Source organism: Tupaia chinensis, unplaced genomic scaffold (genome assembly GCF_000334495.1).
Source record: "Tupaia chinensis unplaced genomic scaffold, TupChi_1.0 Scaffold000126_2, whole genome shotgun sequence".
In the NCBI taxonomy this organism is placed as follows: domain Eukaryota; kingdom Metazoa; phylum Chordata; class Mammalia; order Scandentia; family Tupaiidae; genus Tupaia; species Tupaia belangeri.
The window spans coordinates 3,357,760-3,369,787 of NW_006159594.1; the positions used below are offsets into that span (position 1 = coordinate 3,357,760).

Below are 12,028 nucleotides of genomic sequence, written 5' to 3' on the forward strand. Positions count from 1 at the left end.
CAATCCTGTTCCTTGCTTTTCTTCAAAGGTTTTCTTTGCATCAGCTTCTGTCTTAGAGTCAATATAAGAAATCCGTTTACTTTTTCCACCTGTGCTGATTATTCTGATCTCCATGGCATCTTTAAATACTTCTCTTAATTCATCCTTAGTGACTTTGTAGGAAAGATTTTTGGCCAAAAGTGTTCTTGCATCTCAATCTTTCTTACCGTCTTTTCCTTTTGGTTTCTCTAGTTTAATTTCATTGCTAAAAACTTTTTTTTTTTCAGTTTGAGAACAGTAACTGTTTATTTACTGACCAGATTATAAAAATAATCATAGTGGATACCTTAGTTCATCCTTCTAATAAGTCTGTTGATCTGGTCTTCCCTGTTGCCAGCATCTCCACGTTCTAGAAAATGGGTGGTCTTTTTCTTCATTCCACCTTGTGGAGAAGATAATTTCAAAGGCCACAGGAAGTTATTTGCTTATTTGAAGTGTTTTCCAACAGTATAGATTTCATGAATCAAATCCTCCATGCAGATGATGCCAAATTTACCAAGAGATTGAGCAATCAAAGAGTTATCTATCAAAGCAATTCACTTCTTATTGATTTTTCCATAACCACATTTGTAGATTGGTTCATTTACTGACTTCAAGTTCGGGTACCCCCATGCAATATACGTTTCCACAATTCTCAGCATGTTAATTGAGGCCTTGTTGAGCTTAACAAAGGTGCCATTGAAGATCTGGTGAAGACGAAGAAGCTGCAACACCTGTAGAACCTTTGGGCTCACTTCATTGATACCTCTGATCCTGATGACAAATGTCAATTTGGGTTCTGCAGGTACATAGAAGCTGTCAGCTTTTCTTGCCATCCTGCCATGCAAATCTCAGTCCTGTACATCTGTCTATATCCCTTATGATAGGGCTTAGCTTTTTCATAGATAAGCTTCCTCCTTGCCTTTCAAAGCATCTTTTGAGCAAAGTTTTTTTCTCAGGCGCTTGATCTTCAGCTCCCTAAAATTCCTTTGCTTTTTCTTAAGGGTTTCTGGCACAGCAGGAACCTTTTCTTGGTGGTTTCTGCCACAGCAAGAGCCTTTTTTTTTTTTTTTTGGTTTCTGCCACAGCAGGAACCTTTTTTTTTTTTTCTTGGACACCTCTTGAACACCCTCCATGGTTCCAGTAGGAAAGAGGCGCCAAAGACTTTTAAACCAGTGAGTTCCAAAGCTTTTTCTAGATCATCAGCAGATGCAAAGTCAACATCGTTAAACTTCCTAGATGTACCAATTCTGACATCCACAAGAGCAAGATCACCTTTAGTGAAAACATCACTAATATCAGTTATTAATTCAGGAATAGAATTGTTATTGTTCAGGTTTCAAACAAACAGATGGAATGATGTAGTTGGTTCTGTGGCGTCCACCTTCTGTTTCTTGGCCTCAAGAGCTGCTTTCTGTTTGATCATTTCCTTCTTTTATTTTACAGGAGCTTCTTTGACAGGCTCCTCTTCCTCATCTTCCTTATCCTTATCATCTTCCTCACCTTCCTCCTTATCTTCTTCCTCATCATCCTCATCTTCATCATCCTCTTCATCTTCATCTTTGGCCATGGTATTGGCTTTCACAGGTGCAGCTTTTGCAGGAGTTTTCTTTCCTTTGGTTGGTGTTGTCTCCACAGCTTCTTCTTCAGACTTATCTTCCTCCTCCTCATCTTCATCCTCATCCTCCTCTTCTGAGACTGGGGTGGCATCTGCTGCTTTCATCACCACTGGCTCAAATTTATTCTCATCTTCATCCTCATCCTCATCATCTTCCTCACTGTCATCTTCTTCCTCCTCATCGCTGTCTTCCTTCTTGGCATTCTTGCCATTCTTTCCCCACCTTGGCTGGGGTGGCATCTCCTTTCTTACCAGGCATTGCTACCAATGTGTTGCCCAGCATGGCTCCCTTCTTGCCAGGTGTTGGGATTGCTTTGGCTGGTGTGACTGTCTTCTTGTATGATATGGCAGCTGCCTTTTTTGCCTGAGGTGACCGCTGCTTTCTTGGCAGGTATGGCAACTGCAAACTTTTTTGTTGGGGAAACTACCACCTTCTTTGCTGCAATTGCTGTAGCCTTTTTACCTTTCTCTGAGGGATGATAATCTCTTCTCCACTGCTACTATCTTCTTCTTCTGACATTTCCTCATCGTCACTGTCTTCTACTTCCTTTGGAGGAGAAGCCATTCTGGGAGGTCATCTTGATTTTTACCAGCCTTAGTGAGCTTCATCATGATGGCGGGGTGTGTGGCGGGTGGCACAGATGAGTCTTGAGGAACTCCAGTGGCGTTGATGATGGCCGTGGACACTGAAGATCCCTGAGTGCATATGCTCGGCTGCCAGCTAGAGCTCGAGACTGAAAGCTCACCATTCTCTCTTTCTTTGTCTCTCTCCAATGAGTGCACATACCCTCTGGCAAATTAAAACTTTTTAAAAAGTTAAGGCAGCAATTAAAACAGGAATTTCAAAATAGTTTGGTAAGCAGAGAATTGATACCAATGAGTTCTAATATTTGATGTTCTAAAACTTAAACCTACAGCTCCAGAGCCTAATTTCTTAGGAATCTTTTCCCACATAATTTTCATTTGCAGATTACCTGGTTCAATTGTGTGTTTGTTTTTTTAGCTTGTCTACTTTCCTACTTGCCTCTTAAAATAAGATAAATAAACATTGAACAAATAACACAAAACTATACTATAAATAATTAAAACATATTTCTTTCCCAGACCTGAGTCCCCACATGTTGGTATCACGTAGCATAATCAAATGCATAGAAAAGCTCTTTTTCCTAGTGAAACGGAAACCCAGCAAACCCAAACCAACAACCTGAGGAACATAGCATGGCCACAGTGTCACATACTCTTTGAGAACTCACTCCAACTTGGTGCTGACCAGCAATTAAGAGATGGAGGTTTTCTAGTCTCATTGGTTTCTGCTACTGGACTCCAAACACCCACAAATAGCCCCTCTTCATGCAAAATGACATCACACAAAACCTGTATTTAGAATAGAGCTGAAATACCACAAATTTGGACAGGCCATGTTGCCTAGTTTTTATCAATAATGACTGCCACTGAATAAACTGCAAATCATTTCACATCATTGTTAATCTTTTCTGGAAAGAATAACACTCTCTGGAGAGAAACGCTATTATAACCGGTTAACCCCAATCCCCCCCACCACCACCACCACACACACACACACCCATCAGCTTAACTTCAGCTGTTTTTCGATTCTAAAACAGCTGAAGGACAACTGGTACCAACGTGGCTCACTGAGATTTGGGGGGAGGGGAAAGAGGTCTTCAGAGGTTCAAAAGTATACAAGGAAATTCTGACATAGCCCAATTCCTTCTTGGAATCTGTCATGAAATAGATTCCCCCCACCCTAGATGCATTCTGGAATTCTGAGTTCTCACCATAGAGACTTTTAGCCAAGGCAGGCGTCATGAAAAGCTGTTAAGTTATAGTTCATTTTTTCTTTTTTTTTGGAGAGGTTTTTGCCATAGGGTGCGTGAGCTCGCCAGACAGAGAGAGACAGAGAGACAGAAAGCGAGAAATCACCCCCCAGGGGGGATGGTCACGTCGCAATCCCTTCTCCTCCATTCTCCTCTCGGGATCTTGGACATGCACGCACATGTGCCCGGCGTGAGTTTTAAGCCACTGGGTCCGGGACTTGAACCGCAGTTGACTATGTGGGAGTCCAGTGACATAGCCATTACGCTAACTGCTGGTCCCAAGTTATAGTTCATTTTATGATGGATTACCCCACTTTAGACTTGAAAAAAGATTTATGAACTACTCTATAGCTGACTTTAATTAGACACACAACAAGGTAAAAAACTAATCTGGCCCTTACTTCTACTTCAATAGAACTCTTTCTTCAGTAAACCTACTTAAGCAATCAAAATTAGTACCAACTTGCCTGGGGCTACTCCATACATAAGTATATAAATAAGTGTGGCATAAACTAATAAATGTTTCATATAGATTTTAAAATGTTTCTATGAAGCATTCACCTACCTTTAACCCAGCCTTTTAATTAGAACTGAACTTTATGGAAAACTCCATACACAAAGTACCTATTCTCCTAGTTCTTCAAGATCCTTATAAAGGAGCAGAACTTTCTAAACAGGAAAATGTTCAGGCGGGGCCATTTTCTTAGTGAGACCAGAACCCCAGATTCCTGGCATTCCCAAGTCATAAATTCAAGCCTCCCATCTTTATATACCATATGCTTTCCATGTGGAGATGAGTCTGCTTAATAAATTTAACAAGAAACACACAAAGTACCTTTTCTCTTAGTACTTCAAGGTCCTTATGAAGGAGCAGAACTTTCTAAACAGGAAACTGTTTAGGTGGGGTCATTTTCTTGGTGACACCAGAACCCCAAATTCCTGGCATTCCCAAGTCATAAGTTCAAGCCTCCCATATTTATACACCATATGCCTTCCATATAGAGATGGGTCTGCTGAATAAATTTAACAAAAAACTTGGTTTTGTTTTCATTTTGTTTTCCAATTTGGTCAAAGTCACAGATATGAAAGATATTTAAATTTTGACAAGACCAATGGTAGTGGCATGGGGTGTCATAGTTCATCCCTATGAAAGACTACCTTTTCACTTTCCACTCTGACTTTCAGATAGTCTAAAACCGCCTTCAGCAAAGTCAGTGAGATGATTTCCTTAAAAGTCCAGGCAACTGACATTCCAAATACAGAAATCTAAATGCCACCTGAAACACATTTAAATAATTTCATTATGACAGATTTAATGTCAAGAAAAATAATAAACAAGACTCCAATGAAAAATTAATTTTCTCAAAAAAACCTTATTTAGTATTTAAAAATCTTTTCAATAAGAAATCTGTTTCTCACAAAGAGCCCCAAAATCATTGCCATCATCTCTATCTCACTTCCTACCTAAACCACAAAGTAATCATGAAGCACCTGAATGATGGCGTCGGGCCTGATCCAAGCTTCCTACAAGATGACACTTTTCCAGGTGGTACCTGAGGCTATCAGGTGCAGTCAGGTGTTTCTCACGTTGGTAAAATACTCAAGGACATTAGGTAAGACTGCACCTTTTCTGTACATGCACTAACCCTGGAAAGCTGGTGCTGGTTTTTTGTTGAAGCACACTTCTTTTACGTCACATGGAAAATCTTCCATGTACTTAGAAAATAACAGTTAATTCTAATCATTAGCAAAGTGAATCTATAGTTATTAGGAATAGTGATGAAATGACAGGTTATTGAGTTCAGGCCAACAGAGTGAGACAAAATAAAGATTCCCTTGAGGCCTCAAATACTACCAAAACTGAGTGGTTTTAAGTAGCCATATTGTAGAGAGTTAATAGAAAAATAAGAATCCTAGGTTTAAACCACCATTATTCAGCTTTTAAAATGGCAGGATAGTTTCCTGCAGGATTTCGTTCAACTACAAGAAGAAAAAAGGTATTTCTAAGCTACGTGGTTGTGCAATGAATTGGATATTGGGTTTGAAAATCGGTGGAGAATACACACATCCATTACTGAATTCCACAGACAAGGCAGGTTCTTCTCCAGATGACTAAAATCTTCAAAAGTTGGGGTTTTTTTCTCTTTTGCTATAGGGTGCATGCACTCGCCAGAGAGACAGAGACAGAGAAACAGAAAGCGAGAAATGATTCCCCAGGGGGAATGGCCACGCTGCAATCCCTTCTCCTCCATTCTTCACTCAGGATCTTGGGCATGCACGCACACGCACCTGGCGTGAGTTTAAGCCACCAGGTCCAGGACTTGAACTGCGGTTGAAGTCCAGCGACATAGCCATTATGCCAACTACTGGTCCCAAAAGTTAACATTTTAATGAGATACTACTGGATGTTGAATTCCCCTGCTGTGATCAGGAAAACAACATATTCAGAGCATTGGATTTTTGTTTGTTTTTTAATCGTACCATGCAACTATGGCAAATATTTATTCTGCTTCTACATCTATTTGTCCCTTTTTGAGGGTCATTCCACTTGAGAAGAACAGCTCATTTTACTCAATAGTCCCTAAAATATTCATGTCTAGCATAGCAGGCAATGTTTAGACCTACTAAGTTTTAATTAATCATAAACTTTTAGATAGCATTGATTCTGGGGAGGGGGGAACCATTGCATAAACTTCTAGATTCAAATTCTGGTTTGCCACTTATTAGCTGTGAGATTCGTAGTAGATCATACACACACAGGCACATACACAAGAGGAAGGGAGAGAGAGCTGTTGAGGACCAGTTGACATGATGCTTAAGGCAGCTGAATTCCACAGGCCAACTGTGCAGTTCCAGTCCTGCATCCCATGGCTTTAAAAACATGCTAGGTGTGTGTGTGTGTGTGTGTGTGTGTGTGTGTGTATGTGCCAAATCAAAATAAAATTTTGAACATAAAATAAAAGTTGAACATTATCTTCCAGAATGTAAAAGATCTGGAAAGATAGGACCACAACAGAAGATAAAGTACATGAGTTTGAACTTGTGAAATAGAATTTTATGACTTTTGACTAAAACATTACTGACCTTTTATGCTTTGTTTTGTGTTAAGGAGTGTTGTCTTCTCTCAAGTTGTGGACAGGTCAATGTAGTTACTATTTGAAAAGAACCCTAACCTGTTTCCTGGCTTTAAGTACTAAGCAAAGTTCTCTTAAATTTTTTTTTATTTTGATTTATTAAAGCTAAAGCTGCCTTTCTTGAAATTAAAAAATGTATTTTAAAAAAAAAAGAGAAGATGAAGAAAGTTTAATGTCAAGATTCCACACCTGGCAATACCACATTCCAAGAGAAGATGCATCCAACAAACAGAAATAGATTTACTATTTTTTAGAGAAAATGCTTCTTTTAGATAAAGATTCCTAAAGAACTAGGCAATAGTTTAGATCCCTATGCAAGCTTCAATTATTGCACTTAGAAAATAAATGAAAGAAGATGTGTACCAGTGACTATTAATAATTGAACAGGGAAAAAGAAAAATGTTGGAAATTTGGCATGGATAATTGTTATGTTTTCCATATGGGTCTAATTAAACTTGATTTAGACTGCATAATGTCTTTTTTTTTTTTTAACCCTGCTATTAGATAAACAAACAACAACAAGGAAAAAAGTTGAAACTGCCACTTCTGTGCTTTACACATAATGTGGGAGGCTGAACTCAGTGTGGGAGAAAAAAACTGAAATGGCTTAATACACATGTCAGTGTAACCTTGTAGCTAGGAATGTGAGTTTTGGACAAGATTGCCAAAGTTAAAATTGTCAAGCCCGGGGACCAGCAGGTGGTGTGGTGGTAAAGCTCTGGAGTCCCACAGTTTGAATCCTGGACCTAGATGTTTGCTTTCTCACTTTCCATCTCTCTCTGTGTCTTTCTGGTGAGTGTATGTGCCCTATAGAAAACTTAAAAGAATAATAAATAAATAAAATTAAGTAAATAATTCTCTTTTTGAAAATTGCCCAAATGCCATTTTTAAGCTTTGTGACATTGGGGAAGCCGTTAAACCTCTCTGTGCATCATAGTTCCTCATCTATAAAATAAAGGTAAGAGTGAGAATGTCAGAATTGTTGTAATATCTGAGACAGGAAGTGGAAAGATGCTTAGGACAGTATCTAACCTTTATATGTTCAATAAATGCTGCTTGTTATACTTGTTATACTTTTCTCCCTACTCTTTTTCTTTTTTCACTCAAGAAACAAAGAATTACAATCTTATAATTGTTCAGCTTCATCAATGAATACTGTAATCTATTTTAAAACTTGACGCTTATATTTTTGTCTCGAGGAGAAATTAACTTTTTTCTATTATAAAAAAAGCTAAAGTTAAATTCCTTGTTTTTGCTAATCACAAGTGATAGCAGATTCCCAACTCCTTGAAGATAAAAATAATCACAAAGTTTCTGAACTCTGAGGCAATCCTAAGTATCACAAAGTGAATGATCAACTGACCTCCCCTAAAATCTTCCATTGTGCATCTAATTTTTCTTTTTTAAAATGTAAAAAAAGATTTGCTAAAGGATATGAGCACTCACTAGAGAGAGGCAGAGAGAGGGAAAGGGAGAAAGCATCCCTAAGTGCGGTGTGGTCCTCCATCCTGTCAGGACTCTGTGCATGGATGCACATATGCCTGGCATGTTCTTCAAGTCATCTGGGCTAGGATTTGAACTGCTCAATTGGCCATGTAGGATCCAGTTCCCTTAACCACTAGGCTACAGGGTTGGCTCTCTAGTTTATAATGACATTAAATCCCTTTTCATGTAAAGACAAATTCAGAAAATTCATGTCAAAAGAATAATCAGGAGAAATTTATATGATTCTAGAGAAGTGCGAGTCTAAAAATAATCTGCACATTATATACAACTTTTACTCAAAAGAAAATAGTAGGTGTTTTTGTACTATCAGGGGAAACAGAAAGTGAAAAGAATTGCTGAAATCATAAAGTAAACCTAGGAAAGCATCCATCTTTTTTTTAAATTAATACATACTAAGTTATAAAGAACTATGTAGGAAAAAAAGATGTAATGGAACTCATATAGTACCATAGGCTCTAATAACATAGGTATTGGTATGAGAACTAAAAACAAAGTTTCAAAGCTTGCACTGTAGAAAAATATTGGCAGATAAGGGGATAAAAGAAATCTGAGGTGAGCACTGTCCAGATATATAATGTATAGAGTTGAGTATGCAGTAAAATACTTATTAGGAATTAATCCAAATAGTCTGGTAATGGCATAATCAATGGTCTAGTCAATTAGAATTGGGTATAAAGTAGACTACCTGGTTTTATACATCTATACCCAAGAGGAAGTATGTGTAATCAGACAGTATTTTATCTACTAGAATTCTAGGAAAATAAACAGTATTAACTTATGCTAGTCCTTAGGGTAGAAAAGGGAGAACTCTTCCCTCTCTCAAAGCTGCCCCAAAATGGGATGAGCTTTGATTGATATTCAAGGGAGAAAAAAATAGGAAGTAGGAATTAAATCAACAAAGCTAATGAAGGACCACATGTCAAGCTGTGACCCTTCAAGTATTCACTAAGTCTATTTGATTGGACTAAATTCTCTGTGGAAAGTGGCTTGGGAGAATTGCTACATTCTGAATGTGCATGAGGAACAGAGAAAGAGCCCAGAGGCAGAAGTATGAACAAGTAAGGCACAGGAACACATGGGGTCACCAGAAGGCTCAGAGTCGATCCAAAGGGCAGGGAATACTAGTAAAGAATCAGTTCCGGGGTGGGGGCTGACTGGGTAAGGTAAAGATGCAATGGATTAAAAAATCAGAGATTCCATGGGACTCCACCAGTGATGGTCATTTGGCTGAGCATGGCCTTGGGCCATAATTCATCCCATTGGCTTACTTGGTGATAAGTAAGCCCTGGAGGACTCCAGATAGAAGCAATGCTTACACCAGATAGCAGTTCACTTGCAACTCTGGAACTAAGGCTAGAAGACAGCATTCAGAGAAGCAAGGACTTCAGGGCCTGGTTATTTCTCCCAGGTCTTGGATCACAGTGGGCAGCTCTACAGGGCAGATAGGTAGCACAATGGTTGAGATATCTAACTGTGAAGCTAAACTACCTGGGTCTGAATCCCAGCTCGTCATCTATTAACTAAAATTCCGTGTTTTTCTGTCTACTCATGCGATACTCTATCTATCCAAATACCTTCAGTTGTGGATCACTTGTAGAGCTTCTTCCCAAGCAAAGAAACACAGAGCTTCTCTATAATATACAACACAATTATACACTGCCTCCAGTTCTGCAAATCCAAAAAATCCATTTCTAACCTGGTTTTGTATGTCTTTCCTTTCTGTTTTATCATTGTTGTCCTCTATTGCTCCTTATTTTCCCTTCCTTCCTGCAGTGTACACAGACAGGACTCCCAGAAATCCTTCATACATCTCAGACCCCAGCCTCTGCCCATAACTTCTGACTTGCCTCCAACTCAGTTTTTCCACAGCTAAATACCAAGCATGGGAACCTTACCTAGGCCTAGCCAGGAATGTTCTAGAACCCCACAGTCCTGTAAGACCCAGAGATCTCTCTGAGCACAGGTTCTTCTCTTTCTCTTTGCTAGATCAGTAATTCCTCAAAGCAATGACATTTGATATTATGGAAGGCTACAATTATCTCTAAAGCCCTAAACTCTCCTGGTTTTCCAAAGTACTGATCCAGAATTTACTATAAAGCACCAGATGTAAAAAAATCAACCATTGGAGAGGAATAATGCAATAAAACATCACAAGGCCAAACCTTTGTATTTTTTCCCTGTTCCTCGGCATTAGTACACAGAGTTTAAGTACTCTCTTGACACTGTTTCTTTCCTATTATTATTTTTTTTTAAAAAAGAGCGGGAACCAGCATTAGTGTAATGGCTATGTCGCTGGACTCCCACGTAGTCGACCGCGGTTCGTGTCTGGGACCTGGTGGCTTGAAACTCACGCAGGGCGCATGTGCGTGCGTGCCCAAGATCCCAGGAGTAGAATGGAGGAGAAGGGATTGCGGGGGTGACCACACCCTCCTGGGGGGGGATTTCTCGCTTTCTGTCTCTATGTCTCTCTCAGTCTGTCTGGCGAGCGTAAATGCCCTATAGCGGAAAAAACAAAAAACAAAAAAACAAAAAACAATGAGACACACCTCTCCAGAAAAAAAATAAAAATAAAAATAAACATAAAAAAATAGAGGGATTTTTACTATAGGGTATGAGCACTTACCAGAGAGACAGAGAAACAGAAAATGAGACATCATTTCCTAGTGGGGAAAGCCATGCAACCCCTTCTCCTCTACTCTCTTCTCAGGATCTTGGGCATGCATGCACATGTGTCCAGCATGAGTTTTAAAATGCGGGTCTGGTACTCAAACTGTGGTTGTCCATGTGGGAGTCCAGTGACATAACAATTATGCCATCTACCGGCCCTTCTTTCCTCCTATCTTTCCACATTCCTCCCTCAGGAGTGACTGTTCAGAGACATGTACATTAGACTACGAGGAAAATTCTGGTTCCAGAGCCCAAAGGGCTACATCCTGGTCCTGATTTGCCTATATTAACAGCACAGCCTAGAGACAATCTCTAGGTCTCAGCTTCTTTCAATGCAACGTTTTCAGATGCTGAGAACTGTTTTCAGCCTTGCCCTGCATAAGAGGTAAGTCCTTAACTTAAAAAGCTCTTTGACACAGTCTTTCTGAACAGCCACCCAAGCCCAATGTGAATAGTTACCATTCATTAATAACCCACTGTGTGCCAGATGTTATTCCTAGCAGTTTGTAAAATCTTCCTAGAAGATTTTAAGGTTAGAACTCATTATCTGTATTTCAACTTACTTCCTTCTGCTCTGTTGAGCCCAAGAAGCAATACTAAGTGGGATTACAGGATTTATAATACCTAGAAAAGACATACATAGAAGCATGGGAGAATAAGCAGCCGGAAGACTTGTCCAGAATAAACTAAGTATTTGTCCTTAGAAAAATGTTAAGAACAAAGCATGTGATTTAGTTATTTCTGAGAAAGAAAAATGACCAAGACAGGGCCAGAATTACTACCTGGGTTCAGTATTGGGTCATTGGAAAAGTCATAATGCATTTTTGTGTAGAAAAATATGTTATGACTTTTCCAACAACCCAATAGTATAAAATTGCAGAGATCAAGGAGATACGGTGCTCATTAGCAACTCTTTGTTCTCCTTCTTAGAGAAAAATGAAACCATCTTTAGAGACCTGAAGCCCCAGACAGGAGTTCCTGTTTCAGGGCTCTTGTATACCCCAGGTCTATAGGAATTTATGGATTAATAAGCTTTGAGTTATATAAAGAAATGATTCTTCACTTAAGAATATTTTGGAGAAAAAAATCAGAAGTTTCTCATAACCTTAGTAATCTGTGAATTTACTGAAGAGCTAACTTGCGAATTACACAAACAACAAACAAAAGAGAGAAAGGAAAGATCTAGCACTGCGATGGACTGGCTTTGGACCAGCTGGACATGGAAACACTGATAATATATAGAGAAAGGG

General features: G+C 39.1%; 1 pseudogene; it reads right to left on the reverse strand.

Annotated features, from left to right (window-relative positions):
* Positions 1–2,667, reverse strand: part of LOC102494024 (nucleolin-like) — a 40,977-nt pseudogene extending 38,310 nt beyond the window's left edge.
* Positions 2,668–12,028: the final 9,361 nt, after the last annotated feature.